This window comes from Python bivittatus, unplaced genomic scaffold, assembly GCF_059951505.1.
Source record: "Python bivittatus isolate LINGU-HERP-01145 unplaced genomic scaffold, Pbiv_v1 ctg000070_np1212, whole genome shotgun sequence".
Lineage (NCBI taxonomy): Eukaryota > Metazoa > Chordata > Lepidosauria > Squamata > Pythonidae > Python > Python bivittatus.
Window position 1 is genome coordinate 11341769 of NW_028277034.1, and position 20958 is coordinate 11362726.

Below are 20958 nucleotides of genomic sequence, written 5' to 3' on the forward strand. Positions count from 1 at the left end.
AGAAAACCAAAGCTGGAGTTATGCCACATGGAAGAATTCATTCCATGAGAACTCTAAAAGAGACAAGATGCAGACCGTTAAAAAGGAGTTACAACTAGTGAATATTTTGAAAGCAGTTTTTAAAAAGTACAATCTTGTGCCCAGTTCTGTATCCTTGCATTCTATAGAAATCAGTTCAGTTAATCATAGTATTCTTCAAGGACATCTTGCAGAGACAGTAAAAGGAACACCATTTTATAGTTCTTCTAGTTTTACCTAGCTACTTCATATCAGTATGTTGTGTTAAAGGCTTCTGCCCATCCTCAATGTCTTAAGCATATGTGGCACTCTGGGATACAATCAATTATTTCAACTATTTAGCATCTATATGAAATCAGTGGAGTAGCTATCTTTACACTGGAGTTCAGTCATCAGCATAAAGGACAGTAATGCCTAGATTTTACTCTATGTATCTTTTAATGATAAAGAAGTTTTAGGTGTGCTGTACTGATCTCTGAGTTCATTCAGGATTGACTGAAAGTGGCTTTACAAATTGAGATTTAATCCAGGCAGGACAGAAGTGATTTCAGTCAATAATAAAAATGATCCAGTCTAAGAAATATAGCTTCTGTGAGACAGATTTGGATGTTTAATGAATTATTATATTTGCTGTTTCAGAAGACTGGGAAAAACTGATTAGAATTGCTTTTGCTCAGTTAGGATTGCAAAATAGCTGTGCCATTCCTGATCATATACATCTGGCCACTGCCCTTCTTATTTCCTGAATGGATTGCAATGCATTCTTGAAGAGTATTTTTGAAGAATATTCTGAAACTCAGACAACACAAAATAGGGGAATCTTCATAATTTCTGATATTTGCCATATTACTCCAGTTAGTTTTCAGTTTAGTTCAAGTGCTGATTATTGCCTATAAAGCTCTAAATCAAGGGCAACTTCTCCTGTAGCATAATGCTTGTACATGCATTCAGCACTGAATATCTACAGCATATAACTACAGGTAATGGTTGTGGGACCATTCTATAATGAGTGACTTGTAGTGCTAAAGTAATGGGTAGAGGTACCTTAATTGCCATACCACCTATAAACTCAAGTCTATTAAACATGTTTATCAGAAACCTGCTTTTTTTCAGTTCCTTTCTTCTGTTGTTTCTTTTGTGTTAATTTACAACCCTAAATTCCTCAGCATAGGGATATGCACCCTTTTCTTCTATAAAGCAACATTGGCATTGATACATCTATATAAACAATTAGAAATCTTCAGATTTTGTAGGTATTCATCAAGTGAAAATTAACATCCTTAGCTGTAGAATCAATAATAAGGTGCAAAGTCAGCTGATCAATGGAGAAAATCCAGGAGATTTAAAGACAAATGGGGAGAAGACAGAATAAACTCAGAATTCAAGAAAATATCATCTCAGTTGAGAGGCTTTCTAGAATTCTTGCTTGAGATAGATTGAGATGGTTATCATAAGACATGTGAAGCCCCAGTTGCCCAAAAAGAGCAACTCTTTCAAGAACTATAAGAAAAACTATAAGGAAGATGAAGAATGAAAATGGAGAAAATCTGGCTAGGAGTCCAGAACAGGGACTGAATGATATCTTGAAAGAAAACCTGATTTGTTCCTTGCAGGTACTGAAATTATCCATACATTTTCAGTGCATGTCCACCCCAGGTTCCTTCTGGCTGGCTAACAAGGATTCTCTTCCTCGGGCGTTACAGATATCCATGGTCATAGAGACCTGACTCCCAGTGCACATTTGTGGCCAAGAGCAACTAAAGACAAATGCAAAACCTGAAGAAAATAATATTGATAAGTAGAGTGAAAGTAAAGAACTAACAGCTGAACTATCTCCAAAGAAAACTAGAAATTCCTACAATGTTGCTACAATGGTAGCAGAAGAACTAAATAGGAAAGATGGAAACATGGTCTTTAAAGATGCCCAGTGGGATGGGGATTTGTTTCTGACAAAAAGCCTTATCAGTTTTCAACTGTTGCACATCTGCTGTCCTAAGATGGTAAATGACAAAAGATATACACCTTTTTTTCTGACAGAGAATTTAACATGAGAAAGCCTTCTCTGCCCCTTTTAAGTATCACTAATGGCCAACTTAATAAACTGTGCCAGGCTTTTCTATATACAGGTAGGCCCCAGTTTAAGAACAAGTTCCATTCCCAAGGTCTGTCCTTAAGTTAAATTTGTATGTAAGTCAGAACAGTATTATCGTGTAATTAACTCGAACCATTGTGTATTTAACTCAAATTTTGCTACAATAGGCTCCATTCTTAACTATGGCTCGTCCTTAAACCAGGTGTTCTTAACCGGACACTACCTCTATTTATATAAAAGACATGAAATCTTATCCACACCCAGAGATAGGAAATTATTATGATGTCTCAGACGTGCCTTTGTGGGAGTTACTAGCAAAAGCTGGATTCTTACTATTATAAACCCACATTGATGCTTTCATTGGCTGCTCTCAATTAAGAAAACCAAGTCCCAATCTCAGTAAACCAGATCAAAATGGATTTTTAGTTAAAAATTATGTCCATGTGTGCAGATATCATCATATCTTCATTTTCTCATGCCTTCTGATGCCGTATGAAGACTAACTGCATTTGCCAACTTTACATTCATTTTATAGTTCATCCAGACAATTTGCCAGCTTTTATTATTTTTTTGCATTGTTTTTCTGAAAAGACTGATTCATCCACTTGCTTCTGCATTCTCTGCTTTAAAAAAAAATATCCTAAGCCTTAAGATATGAGAAAACATGCATGTTTTCCCATATGGAGAGGTATCTTACATTCTTAAAGTGTGCTTTGTTTAAGTGCTGAGATCAATGTGTGGACTGTAGAGTTGAATTCCAAAAGCAGAGCAATAAAAAAGGCTGAGTGTCAAAACAGTACTAAACAAGGTCTCCAGATCTCTTCCGCTATTCACCGCATAATTTTTTGACATGAATTCAACTATTGCTGTACTTAAAATTGGAATGGTATGGCTGGTTATTGTCAGACACAAATTAAAAGGAGCAACTCAAAAGATTTTTGGAAGGAGGTCAAAATAATATTTATAACACTTTGATTTAAGACAAAGTTTTGATTGCTTCATAGTATGGTACCTTTTCTTTTAGAAAGAAATCCAAACCTTTTGTATACTATAGACCAGTGTTTCTCACACTTGGCAACTTTAAGTTGTGTGGACTTCAACTCCCAGAATCTTCCAGCCAGAATGTTGGCTGGGGAATTCTGGGAGTTGAAGTCCACGCATCTTAAAGTTGCCAATTTAAGAAACATTGCTATAGACAGAATCTCTTCAGCTAGTGCTTGACAGTTCTGACCATCACTCTTGTTTCTGAACCACAATTACAATATATTTGCAAACACTGTCTCTACACTATTAGTTAAGCACAATTTTTTCTTGTGCTGCTTTATTTCTCTCATAGCACCTTTTATACAGAACTGTGGTTATGCATTTTTTCTTCGCATTTGAAGTGGTTTTCATGCCTGAATTCCAACTCATTTTCAGGATGAAATTTTTTTGTTGTTGTTTCTGTTCTTTGATTGCAAATCATCCTTCATATGCTCCTATTTTACCTCCCCACCTATAGAAATATAATGCCACATTTCTGCAAGTATCAGTAATGAAAGAGAAATATATGACTAATACAACGGATTTGAATCCAGCAACAAAAATGTCAGAAGGACAATCACCAGTTACATGAATCTGGTTCAGAGCAATCGGTAAGTAGACAAACGATGCTTTGCTTCCATTCCTTCTGAAGGAATGCTTTCTATTTGCTCCCAAACCGTAGCTTCCCATCTTCCCCAGGAGTATCTCCTTTCCTGAAGCAGGAGCATGAAGCAGGAAGATCAAGCAAGACTGGCTGATAAGGATTTCAGTCATTCTTAAGTCTGATTTTTAAGTAATGAACATTAAATAATGAATGTTTTTTTTTAAAAAAATGTTGTTTACTGGGATCTGCATATTTCTGGCTGTTCTGCTCATTGTGTAGAAACATGGCAGGAGAACAGCACATCTAAAATGATTTATTCTGCTACTTTATCTGTCCGTTGAGAACACAAGGAACTGCCTCATAACGGGTCATGCAGAGTAGCTACATATTGTCTCTCCTGAGTTTTCTACATCCATCCCAGCATTCTGTATGTTACACCACACAGCAAGAGAGCAGTGCAGAGCAAATTCTACTTGCTGTGAAACACACACATACCAGAAGTTGGGTTTGTCCACAGGTTTTAGAAGAACTGGATCATCTCAAGAAGCAGATGCATTTTATGTAACTCTTTCAACAATGTATATGTTTGTACAATCAATTAACCTTTTGCAGGCAGCACTCAAGAATTTTTATGCCACTACTCTTTCTTAAGCAAAGATGCTTTCTGGCAACTCTGCTAATTGTTCTCACTGCCTAATGCAGTTATACATTTCAATCTAGCTGTTTGGTTATTTACTTTAGTAGAGCTTATATACTCAGAGCTCGATGTCACAATATTAATTTCAGCTTTCCTTAGTAAGTAAATAACCAGCTTTTCTTTTTGTAACCCTAGCATATTTCTAAACTGACAGGTAAAAAACAAACTCTAATCATTGACACACACACCCACCGCCAAGATTGTCACAAAACTCACCTTACAACAAAATCTCTTGTGTTAGAAGCTTTGTATATAATTGAGCTGAGAAATGCCAGGAGCTACAGTATTACAGTAAACCCCATTGTTAGTTATTACAGTATCTAATTAGTGCTAAGTGAATCAATTTTATTACACCAAACCTATATGGAATATCATCCTTTGTTTTATAATTGAATAACAGTTCTAAGAGGCTGCATACAGAGGAGAAAGGTTGCCTAACCAATGTCTTGCTGGCTTCATTCCACTCAAAATCTTTCGGGTTGCTTTCCCAGCTACCAACTCAACAAAGTAAGTATATTTATCTTTCCCCACAAAATTCAAAAGCAGTTGGAGAGGGATTATGAACAAGAATACCAAAGAGTCAGAAATGGTTAAGCCGTCCCTCTTTTCACTTTCTCCAACCCCTTACTTTCTTCACTCAAATTCATGTTATTTTTATTTTCTGATTTGAAAAAAAAGGTAACATACAACTGTACAATATTTAATATAATCCTCAGTGCCCAGTAATTGATCACCATTTGTCTTCTTATTTATTTTTGAAAACATAAGAAGTTGACATTGTAATGTGTGTCTGTGTCTCCTCTTTCCAACAGAAATATGACATCAAGGTAGGACCTCCCTGTTCTAATCTCCATAAGACATAGATTGGCTGCTGTTTGGTATGTAGCTTGATTATTCTAATATGGCCCTTTTCAGCATCAATGTGCCTAAAAGATACCTTCTGTGGTACCAGCGAGGCTCCTGCCCCACTTGGGTTAGAAATAATAAAATCTCCAGTGTCACCCAGAATCTATAAACATATTTTATCTATAAAATAGAAAAGGTAGATGTAGCATCTGAGTGCATTGCTTGAAAATGTGCCCACTTACCAGAAAATGCCAACCTGAGTGTTACAAGAAGCATCGAGGAGAATGAAGATGCTACAAGGGGTTTTATCATTAGTTTGCTTTTTCTTTAATGATTCTTGTGACTTCAAAAGGCAGCCATTTTGTGGGAACGCCTTGAACTTAATCCCAAAGTTCATACCATAGCCCTGTGCATACCAGGTCAAAAATAACAGTGATTCTAGCGTAGAGAACTATTGATATCTGCAACAAGGAACTGCCTATCTCCAGTAATCTTTGCTTGTCCAGTATGATCCAGCAGGATGAGTGCACTCCTGGTGCCATCAATTACAGAATGTCATCTTTCAGGACCCAGGAAGTGCCTACTATGGGATGATCTCCCCCGCCCCAGGAGATTTGTTTGGCTCCCACTCTTAATGTTGTTCAGGAAACTATTGAAGACCTGATTGTTCAGGCCAAGGGAGAAGGTGATTGTGGAACCTCCTTTTGAACTTTTGCCTGTCTTGTTTTGTTTGGATTGACTTGATTTATTTTGGTCTTGTTTTGAATATTTTGTTATTCTTGTCCATTGTGTCTTTCATATGTTTTTATATATATGTTGATTCTTAGTTGTAAGCCATGCAGAGTCATTTGGGAGTTGGGTAGCCCATAAATTAAATAAAAATAAAACCAATACTTGGGCATTCCAAATAGTTATCACTTGGTCGAGAGAGGGGTGGCAACCTGGCACCCTCAAAATGTCATTAACTACATCTGTCATAACCTGTGGTCCTTAGCTAGGGATTATGGTAACTGGAGTTTACAGCATCTGGAAATCACCGTCTTCCCTAATCTACAGTAAATGGACTTGGTATGACAAAGCAGCCGTAGTTTAGTATACAAAATGGCAAAGGAAAAAAAACCTGATCATATTCCCAGCTGCCAGGAATTACATAACAATAAAAACAGAGCAGAAAGTGTAGAAATATATATACAATACTGTTGTATGGAATGGGAAGGATAGAACAAAAGGGTTGCTTATGATGTTCTCTGGAGAAAATCAGGTTCAAGGTACTGTATCTGAGACTGAGGGCTTTATAAATTCCAGCCCTTCCATGGAGGTACTACACATTCTTATTTTCTTAATTTTAGTGTTTCCTACAAAGATCTATGACCGGCATATATCTTTCTCAAGAGTCTCATGAGAGTGTCTAGTGGTATACTCATAATTTTTCAGAAAAGCAGCAGTAGCAGCTATTATTTGTTTTCATTAATTCACAAGTTACTCCTAAGAGAATTAAAATGTATTCCACCTCTGCCTTCCTACACCTGAGAATGCATTTGACCACAGAGCTGTGTTGTAATTCTATTGTTTGACCGAACTGTCATTTGCTGGATTTTCTGTGTGAAAATGGCATGAGAACGCTGATCTTCTGACCATTTTAGTCATTCTGAGAAAACCCATAGAATCCCCAGAGAGTGCTGAAGAACAATCTGTCTTGCAACAAGGAAGCAAAAAAGGAAATGCCAACCCAGTGGAAATTTATTTATTACATGCTTAAGGCCTGCTGAAATAACAAAACGTCTGGCTTTACAGGCAAACATGGCATATGCCAAAGCAGTTGAACTAACCTAACTTTGAACTTGCAAACATTATTCAAGTAAGTTGCTTAAAAGATTTCATTTCTCTCCCCCATACTTCAGTTATAATAAAATAAGTGGCTGAAAAATGCAACTTGAAACTAATATTCATTTGAAATGAAAGTTTTCTTGCTTGACTCAGAGGTTTGCCTGAAATTCACTCAGTGCCATTTAAACATTCTGAAAAATTCAAAATCGCAAATCACAAAGCACAAAAAGAAGATTTTAATCTGTTTGTTACAAAATGGCGATAATCTTACTCAGTAACCATATATATTTATTTTGTATTGACGTAACTGTTTTTAACTGAATACTGACAGAATGAATAAATGAATGAAATCACAAGTGAATAGGAAACATGAAACACATCTATTGCAAAATTCCAATTTGCACATATTATCCATATAAAGCCAAAGGTTGCATCCAGCCTTCCAAAGCTATACAGGTAGTCCTTGACTTATGACCAAATTTGGGACCGGAATTTCCATTGCTAAGTGATGTGGTCGTAAAGTGAGACGTCATGGGACCGTATCACTTAGCAACAGAAATCCTGGCACTCCCCGTTGCAGTTGTTAAGTGAATTCTGCTGGTTGTTAGCCAAGGGCCAACCCCAGTCTAAGCCATTCTGGGCTTGATCGGTCCTACCCCCGAGCCTTAGTAAGGAAAGGGACTATCTCCAGCTTCCCCCACTTGCCTATCTCCCCCCCATCTTTGCCCTTTTGGCCACCCTGCACCCTGCCTTGCAGGGCAGCAAGCAGCCCCAGGACTGTGTGGCTGTAGGGCTGCTTGTCATACCCCAGGGAACCCCAGCCACCCCAACTCAGACCCAGCCACAGTTACGCTTGCCAATCTGCATTCCAAGACCCCTGCTGCCCTGCACTCTGCCACCTCAGCTGACCTTTTCTGTCTTCTTGCTTCTGCTGCTGACAAAGCATGCCTAGCCTGGCTGCTGGACTGGGCTGGGGCTGGGCTTTGCACTGCACTGTGGCTCTGGGGTTGATTTTTGCTGTTTTTTGCAGACCCAGAGCAGCAGAGTACGAACCCCAGGAGCCTGGCACAAAAAAAGTCCCAGCTGCAGTCACCCTTGCCACTCCTGCACTCAGAGGCCCCTGCCACCCTGCGCTCTGCCATCCCAGCTGATCTTCCCCATCTTCTTGCTCCCACTGTTAACAAGGCATGCCTGGCCTGTCTTTTCATGAGGCAGCTGCTGGCCATGTGAAGCCATCTTCCTGAGGTCTTGCAAGGAAACCTTCAGGTGCAACCTGGGGAAGAAAGCTTCATGTGTCCAGCAGCTGCCTCACAAAGGGCCAGGCCAGGCACGCCTCAGCAGTGGGAGCAAGAAGATGGCAAAGGTCAGCTGGGGCAGTGGAGCAGAGGGTGACAGGGGGCCAAAAGGGCATAGATGGGGTAGATAGGCGGGGGGGGGGGGTTGAAGCATCCCTGCGGTTGTAAGTACAGGCAGGCTGCCAAGGGCCTGAATTCTGATCACATGATGGCAGAGGTGCTGCAACAGCTGTAACTTCGGGCACCAGTCATAGGTCCCTTCATTCAGCACCACCATAATTTCAGTAGTCACTGAATGAATGGTCATAAGTTGAGGGCTACGTGTATATTCTGTTATTGAAACCTTGCTGCTGGGCTGCTAGCATAACCCCTAAATGACCTCCTCCACCAAGTGGCTGCTGCTTTCATAAACAACTCTCCTCAAGCACCCTCTTTCCAGTATATGGTTTGACAGCTGTGGTGGTTTGTAGGAAACTTGACTTAAGTGGAAAAGATAATGCATGGAAATATTGCCTTCATCCCTGGTCATCCATTTAAATTATGCAGAGGTAAAAGATGCAAAGATGGTCTTGACAGGCACTGAAGTGAGGTTTAAACACTCATCCCAACCCTGCACAATGATAATAGGAAATGTGGGTACATAAGATACTTCCTTTATTTATTATCTTACAAGGTTTATAACCCTCCTTTCATTTATAAGTCTAGGTAATGTATCAAATGCTCCTTCCCCCTATTTTTCTCCACAATAAAAATCCAGTGAAGCAGGTTGAGCTGAAGGAAAGTGACTCCTCAAAGTCACCCAGGAAGTTTCCATGGGTGAAGGTGGACTTGAGGATGGGATTTCCCCCCTCCTAGTCTACACTTTAACCACTGCACCTTACTTGTTCTCAGTGTTTTCTTAGTTGAGAACAACTCATTCAGATAAGGACAATTCTATCCCACATGATTCAAACATTCTGCTAGTGACACATCTGGGCTTGGAAGACAGGCACACATTACTTCTGTACTGTGATCACTGCATCAGTTGCCAGGAGCATAGTGCCAGTACTTAAAGCCAGTACTTAAAGCCATAAGAGCTTCCAGACTTGGATACCTGAGAAATCACCTCACCATTAGCAAACATATCATATTCTGAGATGTGCTGGAGAAAGCTTGCTGACTGTTCCACCTATAAGAGAAGTTGTCCATCAGCGAGTCTTCTCCACTGCAGCATCAGATCTTTAGAATAAACTTCCAATGGACCTGAGGCAGGCCCCCTCCTTTGGGATTTTTGGAAAAAAACCTAAAATCCTATCCTGACATTCCCTGAAACTGTACCTCTAAGTAGCTCTCTTTAATTTTCCTTAAATAATTAATGGAATTATTATATGTTAATAATAATATTTTAAGGTTATTTTAATGTTTGAAATGTTGATGTTATTTTCACCCAGAGCCCATGAGGTAATAGGCTGGGTTGGGTTAAAATCTAAATTAATAAATAGCCCTTCCTTCCTTCCTTCCTTCCTTCCTTCCTTCCTTCCTTCCTTCCTTCCTTCCTTCCTTCCTTCCTTCCTCCCTCCCTCCCTCCCTCCCTCCCTCCCTCCCTCCCTTCCTTCCTTCCTTCCTTCCTTCCTTCCTTCCTTCCTTCCTTCCTTCATCTTCTCTAATTAAAAGCAAAGAGATATTTATTCCAGGTTGAAGGCCATCAAAAATAATGCATTGTTTTGGGAGATAGCTGAATGCTTGCAGGTTTGGGACTCAGTAGCTGTGACCTACCCTTCAGTGTGCCTGTTTTGGTGCTTTCGGAATGAATAAGACTGACTTCAGAAGATGCTCCCCAAAATCATAATGATTACATTTTTCATGACTGATTGCAAGGATAGAACAATTACATAGCTATTCCATAGGGATCACTCAAGTTTAATTTATTTTAAGGCTGAAGATTTAAGAAGGAAATACAGCAGAGGAAGTGTGATTGATGTACTTCCTTTTTTAAAAAAAGAAACATTTCCAATGAATTGGCAACAGAAGAAATAGTTCATCTTTCCAATGGACATCTGTATATGCTTCAAACTGGGTATGGCTCACAGATCTCTATACAGACTTATACTTTCATACATTATGCCACAAGAGGGAGGAACTATAACTAATGTACATTTCTGCATGCATGTTTCTCTTTCTATAGCTGTAGAAGAGAACATGTTGACTGGGGATGATGGAAGTTATAGAACAATACATCTGTGGACCATGAGGTTGGGAATATATAAAATCTTGCATCCTGAACAAAATAGGGGTTTTCAGAGTGGACTAGAATGAAGCCTCAAACAATTATGAAGAAACAATCTGTCTCTCATGTCAATTGAATGTTTCCAGCTTTTTTAAAAATGCCATCCCATATAGTCATCCATCACTACAAGGTTATCTGCATTCTCTATTATACTTTTCACCTATAAGAAACTGAATGAAAGCCAATAGGAAAAATAGAGCAGGCATTATTCACATGATCACAAATCCATATATGTCAGAGTTCTCACTATGACAAAGAAGTCTGTGATACAGAGCCCATTACAGAATGCACAAGTTGAGAAAATGTTTCACTTCAAATGGGAATGTTTCCTTTAGATGCCAAATATATCAGGTGGGATAAGCAGAAAATTCTCCAAAGGCACAGTACAAAATAACCATAATGCATAAGCAGCCTTGATTGAATTCTTTGCATAGAAATCCTGGTCCCTGGATACCATTTGCCTCCAGCTTGCAAATTATTGCACATGGAAACATAAAATTGCTACTTTCCCTAGAATAATTTTCAAAATGCTTGACCAATCAAATTTGACAAATACCTCCAAGGGACATTTAGCCAACATGTCTCTCATGTCCAGATTTGCCGTGGTTCCTACTATCTCATGACTTTTAACATTTTCCTTCTTTTTATAGTATACCATGACAAGTTTCTAAAACCAACAAGATTCTAAAATCTTGCTTATGTTGATATGCTGAAAAGGCAAATTCACTTAAGCCAATTACTGAAAATGTGACCACTGGAAAACAAATGTGTTACTCAGTATAACAGTTTCCAGCAGAAACCAGCCAGATCTCTAAGGCCTATATATACTGTAAATTATAATGTTGCTGTGTCTTCTCAGCAGTTAGTAGGCAGAAGGGCATCACAAAGGTTCCATTTAGTTATAATTATCATATTAATTGGACATTTAATCTATCACTGATAGATCTAATAAAATGATCTATGCCTATTCATGCCATTTAGGGGGCCATCCCAATTGTTAAAGTTGTGAATTATTTTAGTTTGCTGAAAATTCCATATGCATTAAACTGCATCAGTACTGTTTACAGAAGAGATCTTTTCCTCATTTCAAAAGTTTACAAGAATTATGTCCTACTGAATTATGTGTGTCTTTTAAATAATTAACATTAGTTAATAGGCATTACTAGTAAAGAAGAAACAAATTAACACGTAGCTAATATTAGTAGTAGTAATAATGCTTACTACCACAACTACAGTAGTATGAGTATTATTACAGGGATACTTCTTTTCCTCCAGTTTATAACTTGTACAACACTCTTTTTGACATCCTAAATACATTAGGATGTCAAATATATTTTTTATTTAAAGCCAACCCTCCTCCAAATATCTCCTACGTTTAAAAGAATTCAGTGTATCCCTCACCATTACTGCAGATTACAAAACTTCAGTTAGGATTGCAGCACCACCTAGTGTGATCTATATTGTCCTCTGCTCTTAGTTTTAATATTTTTCGTTTTCCATTTGATACTGACTTTGCTCTTATTACATATAAAATAATAATCCAAAAAATTACTATTCTAGCTACCATACAGTCTGCCCTAAGGAAACAATAGGCTCACACAGTCACTGTAATCCAACATTTTTATTCTTGAGAGCTTATAAAATATAAGCTACCAAGTTTTTGTTGCCAAAGGCTACAGTAAATATAGCTTTGTATTGCTTTGACTATGAATACCGCCATGTTAATTCTCCAAATTCTCCAAAGGTATTTGAAACCTACCAACAATATTCTTCACTGCTGACAGCCTTGAGAACACCATGAACCAGTAAGTACTCCATCCAGCTGACCAACAGAAAAGTTCCCCAAAAGGTTATCCAATCAGTGTCCTATCTGCTGAACTACTATGAGTCCTGGAATGGCTGACAAGCAGCTGCATAGCCAGGTGTGGCCTGTTTCCTGAGTACTCCATGACCAATCAAGCAGATAAAAGGCCTGGAGGTGGTTCTGAGTGTTACATTTGCATCTGGTAGCTGTTCACTGGAACTCTCAACTTGAGGTCCAAAGAGGTGTCCATGCAAGTGAAGGAGGCCATCATTAGGCTGAGAAAACAAAATAAACCCCTCAGAGAGATAGCAAGAACATTGGGAGTGGTCAGTACAACAGTTTGGAACATCCTGAAAAAGAAGGAATTAACTGGCAAGCTCAGCAACAGCAAAAGGCCTGGAAGACCACAGAAGACAACTAAAGTGGATGACCACAGAATTCTGCTCGTGGTGAAGAGGAATCCTTTCACAACATCTAGCCAGGTCAAGGATGCTCTTGAGGAGGTAGGCATGTTATTGTCAACATCTGCAGTCAAGAGATGGCTTTATGAATGTAAATACAGAGGCTTCACAACAAATCACTGGTTTGTCAAGAACAAAAAGGCCAGATTAGACTTTGCCAGCAAACACCTAAAAAAGCCTGCCAAGTTCTGGAATAAGATTCTTTGGACTGATGAAACCAAGATTAACTTGCACCAGAATGATGGGAAGAGAAAAGTATGGAGAAGGAAAGGAACAGCTCATGATCCAAAGCATACCACATCATCTGTCAAACATGGTGGAGTCAGTGTTATGGCATGGGCATGTATGGCTGCCAAAGGAACCAGGTCACTGGTGTTTATTGATGACCTGACTGCTGATAAAAGCAGCAGGATGAATTCTGAAGTGTATAGGGCTACACTTTCTGCTCAGATTCAGCCAAATGCTGCCAAACTGATAGGACGCCGCTTCATATTGCAGAAGGATAATGACCCAAAACTTACAGCAAAAGCTACCCAAGAGTTTCGCAAGGCAAAGAAGTGGGATGTTCTTCAATGGCCAAGTCAGTCACCTGATCTCAGCCCAATAGAGCATGCTTTTCACTTACTGAAGACAAGACTGAAGGCAGAAAGACCTACAAACAAGCAGCAGCTGCAGTAAAGGCCTGGCAAAGCATCTCGAGGGAGGAAACTCAGCATTTGGTCATGTCCATGGGTTCCAGACTTCATTGACTGCAAAGGATTTTCATCCAGGTATTAAAGGTGATCCTTATGTTTGTCATGATGTTGGTTTGTTCCATTACTTATGATCCACCAACGGGGGGGGGGGGGGGGTTATGCCACTGGCTGTGCTTCCTGAATGGTTAGTGCCCACTTTTGTCAAACCCCTTGAATTACAGCTGAAAGTCCTGACTTCTCTCCCATCTGGGTGTGTTTCCTTTCAACTTCAGTGTGGTGGTGTACAGAGGTCAAATGCCAAAACAGTTATCCTTGTTCCAATATTTCTGGTCCTGACTGTAAATAGTAAGAATAACTGCAATGTAAAACCATTTAATTTTGCTTTTGATTGAATCTTCTTATCTTAAATCTCACTTTAAATTATTTTCATTAGTTTGAGTGATTTTTTAATAGAAAAGAGGAATCAAAGATATTTACATTAATAAACAGCAGATGAATAAAGCCTCATTCTTGCAGCATTCTACAGTACATTTACATTTCCAGTCATACTTTTCTGTATGTGCCTGACCTCTTCATCACATTCTTATTTAAGAAAGCAACCCCAAAACATGTTAAAAGATTGAATCTTGCAAATTTCACTCTATCTCTATTAATTTCCAGCTGCTGTTTACCCAAGAAGGGGTAAACAAGGCAGGGAAAATATGCAAAGCATGGCTTATGGTCCTGTGATGGGGAGAAAAGGGAAGACTTAGAATGTGGAGTCAGCAACATTCCAAGCAATTCCTCATCTCCATCTCCAACAGGAATACCTCAGGGAAACCTTCTCTACACCCAACAGCCCCCAGCCAGAACCAGCCCATTTTCAGACTCAAATATTCTTTTGATTAGATTTAGTTATATGTATATGTCGACTTTTCTATTGCCACTTTCCTGTCAACACATAGATCTAATAATTCATGTAAGCACTTTACATCAGACCTTGAAAATACTCTGCAATTATCTAAGTGAGGAACTCACTGGAGTTTGTGTCTGAGAAGACATGTATAAAATGGAACTGCAAATATGACTTTCTCCAAGTATCATACGTACACGTAAGCACTGAAGGAATGAGTCAATAAGGAGTGAAACATGCATCTAATCAGATATTATCTGTATAACAGCTCTCAACTCTTTTTTGTAATATTTCAGTGTTCAGATCCACAAATGGAAAGAAAAGGATATTTTCATTTTGCATGTTATCTTGTAGCATGGCTTCAAAATTTGTCTACCGGGACAAAACGGCTGGCACTTCCTAATCTTGAGAATTTCCAAAGGCGCTGTACTATAGTAAAAGCTTCAGCAAAACCCTTATTTAAAAATATACTTATAGACCTAATTTACTTTGATGTGCCCTGATAGTCGTTTTATGGTAAATTTATCTTTGAACAATTTATTTGCGACTCTATTTTCAGTTGATTTTATATGTGTGTATGTGTATATTGTGATCCTTAAGCCTTACAAAAATAAAACTTGAATGACCTTAAGAACTGGAAATAAAACCTCTCAAGCAGTGATATATTCTACAGCATAGACTTTTTTAAAATGAAGACTCAGCTTTTCCACATAAATTGTGTTTCAGTCACAAAAACAACAGCTTTGACTGCCAAATGTTGAATACTCTAAGGGATGTTCAAAACCTATTACATCCCTGTACTGAAGTTATGAAGAACATCCAAATTTTTGGAAGGGAAATATGGTGACTGGGATGAATTGGTATTTCAATCAAATCCTGGCAGTTGGACTCTCATCATTAGTCCCATTTTATTTTCTTCAAAATGTCATGATGTCTAGTTGTCCTGGATACTGGGGATAAGGTCAAAGGCTGTGCAGCCTAAGGGACCTCAAATAACTCTTCAGAGAGTGCAGCAGTTGAGAGGAACGCCAGCATTTGAGTTAGCATAAGCATTCTCTGGGTGCTACCTGCATAATTGTGATAGCTAGGATGACCTCATTTTATTTTTATTATAATGCATAAATCAATCTAGGACTATCTAATGCAGATATAGTGTGGCTCTTCTCATGCAACGAATCCATGGTGTGTGCATAAACCTCAAGATTAAAACTGATAAGTTGCTTCAGGCCTGGTCTAAATCACTCCAGACCATAGACTGTCCAGTCTGTTCTGATGCTTATATTTGGAGCAAGACTGATTAAAATAGAACTTCATTCATACCACTGTTTAGCATAGAAATGCATATTCCAGCAGACTGGTTCAAATCTATCGGCAATATAAGATGAAAATTTCCAAAGTCAGGTTATTGTAGATATCTTCAAACAATACACATAGACAGACAGACAGAGTAACTTAGATGCTTGGGACAGAATTTGATAAAATATGTGTTACAGTAATGTCTGTAAGGAACACTAATATCAAATTTTAGGTAGGTAGAATAGGTTTGTGCATAATGATGTCCCTTTCTTAATTCAGTGTTGCTGATTGTTAGGGATTGAATGCAACATAAGTGTAAGCACACAATGATCAAAATATATTTGGGTCCATCATCAAGCAAATATTATGTTAGTTACAGAAGGAGAAAGATTAGTAGTCTCCAAGAATAGACTGAATCACATTCAGTGTGAAATGCACATAGGTATTATTGTGAGAATTGTAGAAGGATATTCAAGCAGTATTTATAAAGATCAACTGGCTGAATTGGTAATAAAATAAGTGCTAGTTATTGAAGAGGAAGAACCACTCACAGAATCTGCTGACTGTGAATGAGAAGAGCTGTGTGGATCCAGTCCTAATAAAAAGAATAATACTCTACTATTATGATAAGGTTGATTAATTAAAAGAATAAAATGCTAGGCAGACTAAAATTATTTAATATTTTCAATTATAATTCCAAAAACACTGCCATGAGACGGGTAGCTATATAAATAATATTTATGCATATATAAATGAATAAATAAACAGTCACTAGTAGACTAGTCTACTATTTCCTCATTCCAGTATTTCAGGACCTAACTCAGTGCTTCTTAGAGAAAAACCTCCTGCTGTTTTAATGGGATTTTTTACAAGTGAGAAAAGTGGTTCAGGGCTTATAACTGTAGGGGAAAGTATGATGAACAGGATATCCTGCCTCCTCCCTATCACGTAATTTCCTATCTAAACAAAGAACACAATATGATTTACACCCCTTAAGGTTAATTGGAATCATTTTCATATTTCCTTTCTAATTAGAAGAATCATTATAAATATTTTAAAAGAAACAGTTAAGGTGTATTCTCTTTAAGATTGTAAAAGTAATCAGCATCCTTGTCAAATGCCATTCTGCTAACAAAACTGTATTGGTTTATGCATACCTATGCCATTTAAGTTTTTTCAAGCTCCTAAAACTAATTCACTATGTTATTTTCAATATAAATAGTTATGTTGCACAAACAATATGTTAATGATATATTAAACTTGAATGCCATTAAATGAATTGTTCTAGTGTTAAGTGTTTATGGGGGGAGGGGGAGGAGGAGGAGAAGAGGAGGAGGAGGAGGAGGAGGAGGAGGAGGAGGAGGAGGCATAATGCTAAGAAGCCTGTGGTATGCTGAGATAGGGAACTTAAGTATAAACATCCAGTTCCTGAAAAAGAAAAATTGTATTTTAATTTAAGTATGCTTGGCAGTTCTTAACATACTTATGTCAATATGATAAAAATATTATTTGGCTGGGTGTTTGATCAGTGATCCCCACATTGGCTGTGTTGTTAGGAGTCTACCTCAAAAAGCCAAACAAAGACCTGTGAGACCTAGCTTTGGGGATGGGTGTTGATGAAAAGGTTTCCTTGTATTATTTTCCCTGTGTTTCCTGCTAGCCTCATCACTAAGGACTGTGCACTGAGCCAAAAAATATTAAGTTGTGAACTTCTTTTGTTTCTTTTTAACTTATCTTAAAGAATTATTCCTTTTATAACTTGAAGCTTCTGAGTGGTAGTTTATAAAATGACGAGGAAAACCAGTATGATTTAGGAAAACCAGTATGATTTAGTGAGAGCCAAAGCTAGACTTTCAGGCAAAAACTGGTAATTTGGTTAAATATCAATAAAAATAAATATGATACAAAAGGTCAGTATAGATATTTTGAAATATTTGTAACAAAACAAAATATACAGTCAAACAGTATTATATTCAGTTGAATTGAATTTGCACATTCTCCTAGGCCTCAGTGTGTTTAGATAATAGGCTTTTGAATCAATTTCAGTTGGCTGGTTTCACACAATATATTAAGTTTGGTGTCCCAAAGAGGTATGCAAGGGGGGAACCAATGCATCCATAGACAATACATTTGACAGGTTTTGACAGCCAGGCTTTCTGCCACATTTGATATACATATACTTGTCTGCACACACACACACACACACACACACACACACACAAACACTGTGTGTGAGTCTGGTTATCTAGAGTTGAAAGTATCTCAGAGGTCATCTAGTCCAGTCTCCTGATAATTTCAGGTTCTGGTAAAGCATTTCAGGTAGGTAGCTATTCACTCTTTGTCTGAATACCTCCAAATAACATTTGCCTTTATAGCATCTGCATCACATTGTTGACTCATGTTCCACTTGTAATCTACTAGAACACCCAGATCATTTTCACAAGTACTACTGTCACGTCTGGTCTCTTCCATCCCATATTTGTGTATTTAGTTTTTTATTCACAGATACAGGACTTTATATTTCTCCCTGGTAAATTTCATCCCAGTTAAGTTTCCTCAAACCTGTCTAGATCCTTTTTAATGGTTCTGTTTTTCCTCTAGCGTGTAAGGCAGTCCTCCTGGTTTTATGTCTTCTCCAAATGTCATCCTCTAAATCTCTTCATCCAGATAATTCATGTTGAAGTAAATGCTAAATAGCAAAGGATAGACCTCATGTCACTCCATTTGATGCTATTCTTCAAGCAGATATGGAGCCTTTTATGAACATTCTCTGGGTGTCATCATTCACCCAGTTATGAATCCATCTAAATAGTATGATCTAATGACATTATCATGAGAAACTTTGTCAAATGCTTTGCTAAGGTCAAGGTACACTATATCCATGATCTACTAAGCTAGCATCTGTCAAAAAATAAAAGAAGTAGGGGTAGTCTGGCATGACTTGTTTGCAGCACATTTCACTTGTGCTGGCTCTTGTTGATTGTTGCATTCCCATCTTAGTGCTAGCAAATTTATTGTTTCCTAATCTGCTCAAGGAACATGCCAACATAAACAGCAAGCTGACAGGCCTGCAATTTCTCAGATCCTCCTTTTCTTTTTTGAAGGCAGGAACAAGACATGCTCTCCTCCAGTCTTCGAGGACCTTGCCAGTACTCCAGGAATTCTCAAAGATTGTAGTTAGTAGTTCTGCAATCACCTCCACTAGTATGTTCAGTGCCCTACAATGTAATTCATCTGACTCTCAAAACTTCAATTAATTTAAATTAGCTAAATGTTCTTTTATCTTCTTCTTGTCTATCCTGAGCTGCAGCTCTTCTGTCCTCTAATGGTAAGATAATGGTTAGCTAGGACTTCATTTCCCTTCTGAGAGACATAAAATAAGAGTTAACACATTCTGCCTTTTCACCATCACATGTGCCATCCATTTCTCCTCCCAACAGACTTGTAGCCTTTCCTTTTATTTCTCGTGTACCCAAAAGAGCCATTTTTACTGTTTTGTCAATACATTTGTCACCTGAGGTCATTCTGTACTTTAGTCTTTCTGATACAGTCCTACAATTTCTGGTGACTGCCTTGATTTTTCTTTGGTTACTTTCCTTCCATTTTCTGGATATATTCTTGTTTGTGTTTTCAGCATTTTAGAAAGTTCAGAGAGAAAGCAAGCATGTTGCAAGGTCCCAGGGCAATTCTGCTTGTCTCCTGTGCTATTCCTTGCCATATCTTAAACCACCTTGAGGATGTCCAGTCCAGGTTTGAGTTTACTGGCAAAGGGGCCTGGGCCAGTGATCAGTCCAGACCATGGCCAGGGCAAGACCCATTTGGTCATTGCCCTGCTTCTTGCCTTTCCTGTCTGTGCAGGGAAGGCAAGCCTCACTTGCTGGCTTCTGTGTGGATTGGTCTCCTTGTGCCTGCCTTTTCTTTTTAGGTGACTGTTCCCTTCTCACTAGTCTCCATGCCACTACTTTGCTTTCACAGATGTTTGCACACATGAATGCCTTCATATTCCTCTCCCCTCCCATTATCTCCTTTGACACCCACACAGACTACTTCCATCCTTCCATCCTTCTATCCATCCAGTACCATCATAGTTCCAATAGTACTACAATCAAACTGGGAGATGGATCATGAGATTCTAGAGTTAAGGATGGCTCATTGATTATTAACAAAAAATCAGCAACTGCTGACTATCAGAGAGTATAACCAATTGGCAGGACTTCATGGGGCAGTGAACAGGCACTGGAGAAGAGGGGCGTGCCACGTATCACCAGTTCTCAAAATGTAACTGGTGACATGTCCCTTGCATTTTTATATATCCCAGTTATACTCAATAATTCTTCCTTACTCTTCACATTAAGGCACATGCTTTCCAGCTCTCCCCACTTGCTTTGATCTGCAGCTTGTAAGCAGTTGAGATTAAGCAGCCTGAAATGGTTGGTGTACAACCTTGGTCAATGGAGGGATTTTATTCAGGGAACATGCACGCACTACTCCAGGAAAGATCTTCCCTAACCTTAACCTAGAATTCCAATTAAGAAGCTGCTAGGATCTTGCAACAAAGTGCAAGGACACTGAGTTCCTATAATAATAAGAAAGGCACCCATCTACTCACTCATGCACACTCTCACTTATACTCACCTCTCTTGCTGCTAGAGCTGGCCAAGCACCAGTATAAGAAAAGGTTCCCCTCAACCAGATAAGAAGCAAATGGTCTATACTTTCTTTTTCTAGCTTGTTTATAGTTCATGCTCTTGGGCAAAATCTCACTGGGCACAATGCTAATTGATTAACTGCTGCTCACTTATTTATTTGTTCAACCAGCTTCCTCTGCTTTTGCTCCTCATTCCTCCTTGAAATGTGCAGATGGTATAAAACAAGGCCACAAGGTATTTTTGTCATGGGTTGGAGTGGGAGAAGGACAATACCATCCATTCCTGCACTCCGTAAGTAGTGAGGAGTTCATACTGGCAATAGGCCAAGTAGGAAATGTGGATGCTTCCCTAGACCCCAGTAACAGCTTTATTTCTAAGAATATTTCTGGTCCCCTAATGGACCCCATAAAATTGATGGGTGGTGCAGCCCAGTGCTTTATCTGAAGTGTGCCCACCTCCTCAGAAAAAGAATAAAGCTAAGCAAAGGTTAAGT

At 38.6% G+C, this 20958-nt stretch overlaps 1 long non-coding RNA gene across 2 annotated transcripts in view; it reads left to right on the forward strand.

The window, feature by feature from the left end:
- The first annotated feature begins 3609 nt into the window (after positions 1-3609).
- The window catches only part of LOC148216842 (uncharacterized), a 41426-nt gene continuing 24077 nt past the window's right edge, over positions 3610-20958 (forward strand). For both annotated transcript variants that reach the window (XR_015794385.1, XR_015794386.1), the window contains exons 1-4: positions 3610-3744; positions 4835-4941; positions 5247-5312; positions 12413-13703. This is a non-coding gene — a long non-coding RNA (uncharacterized LOC148216842). The remainder of the gene's footprint in view (positions 3745-4834; positions 4942-5246; positions 5313-12412; positions 13704-20958) is intronic.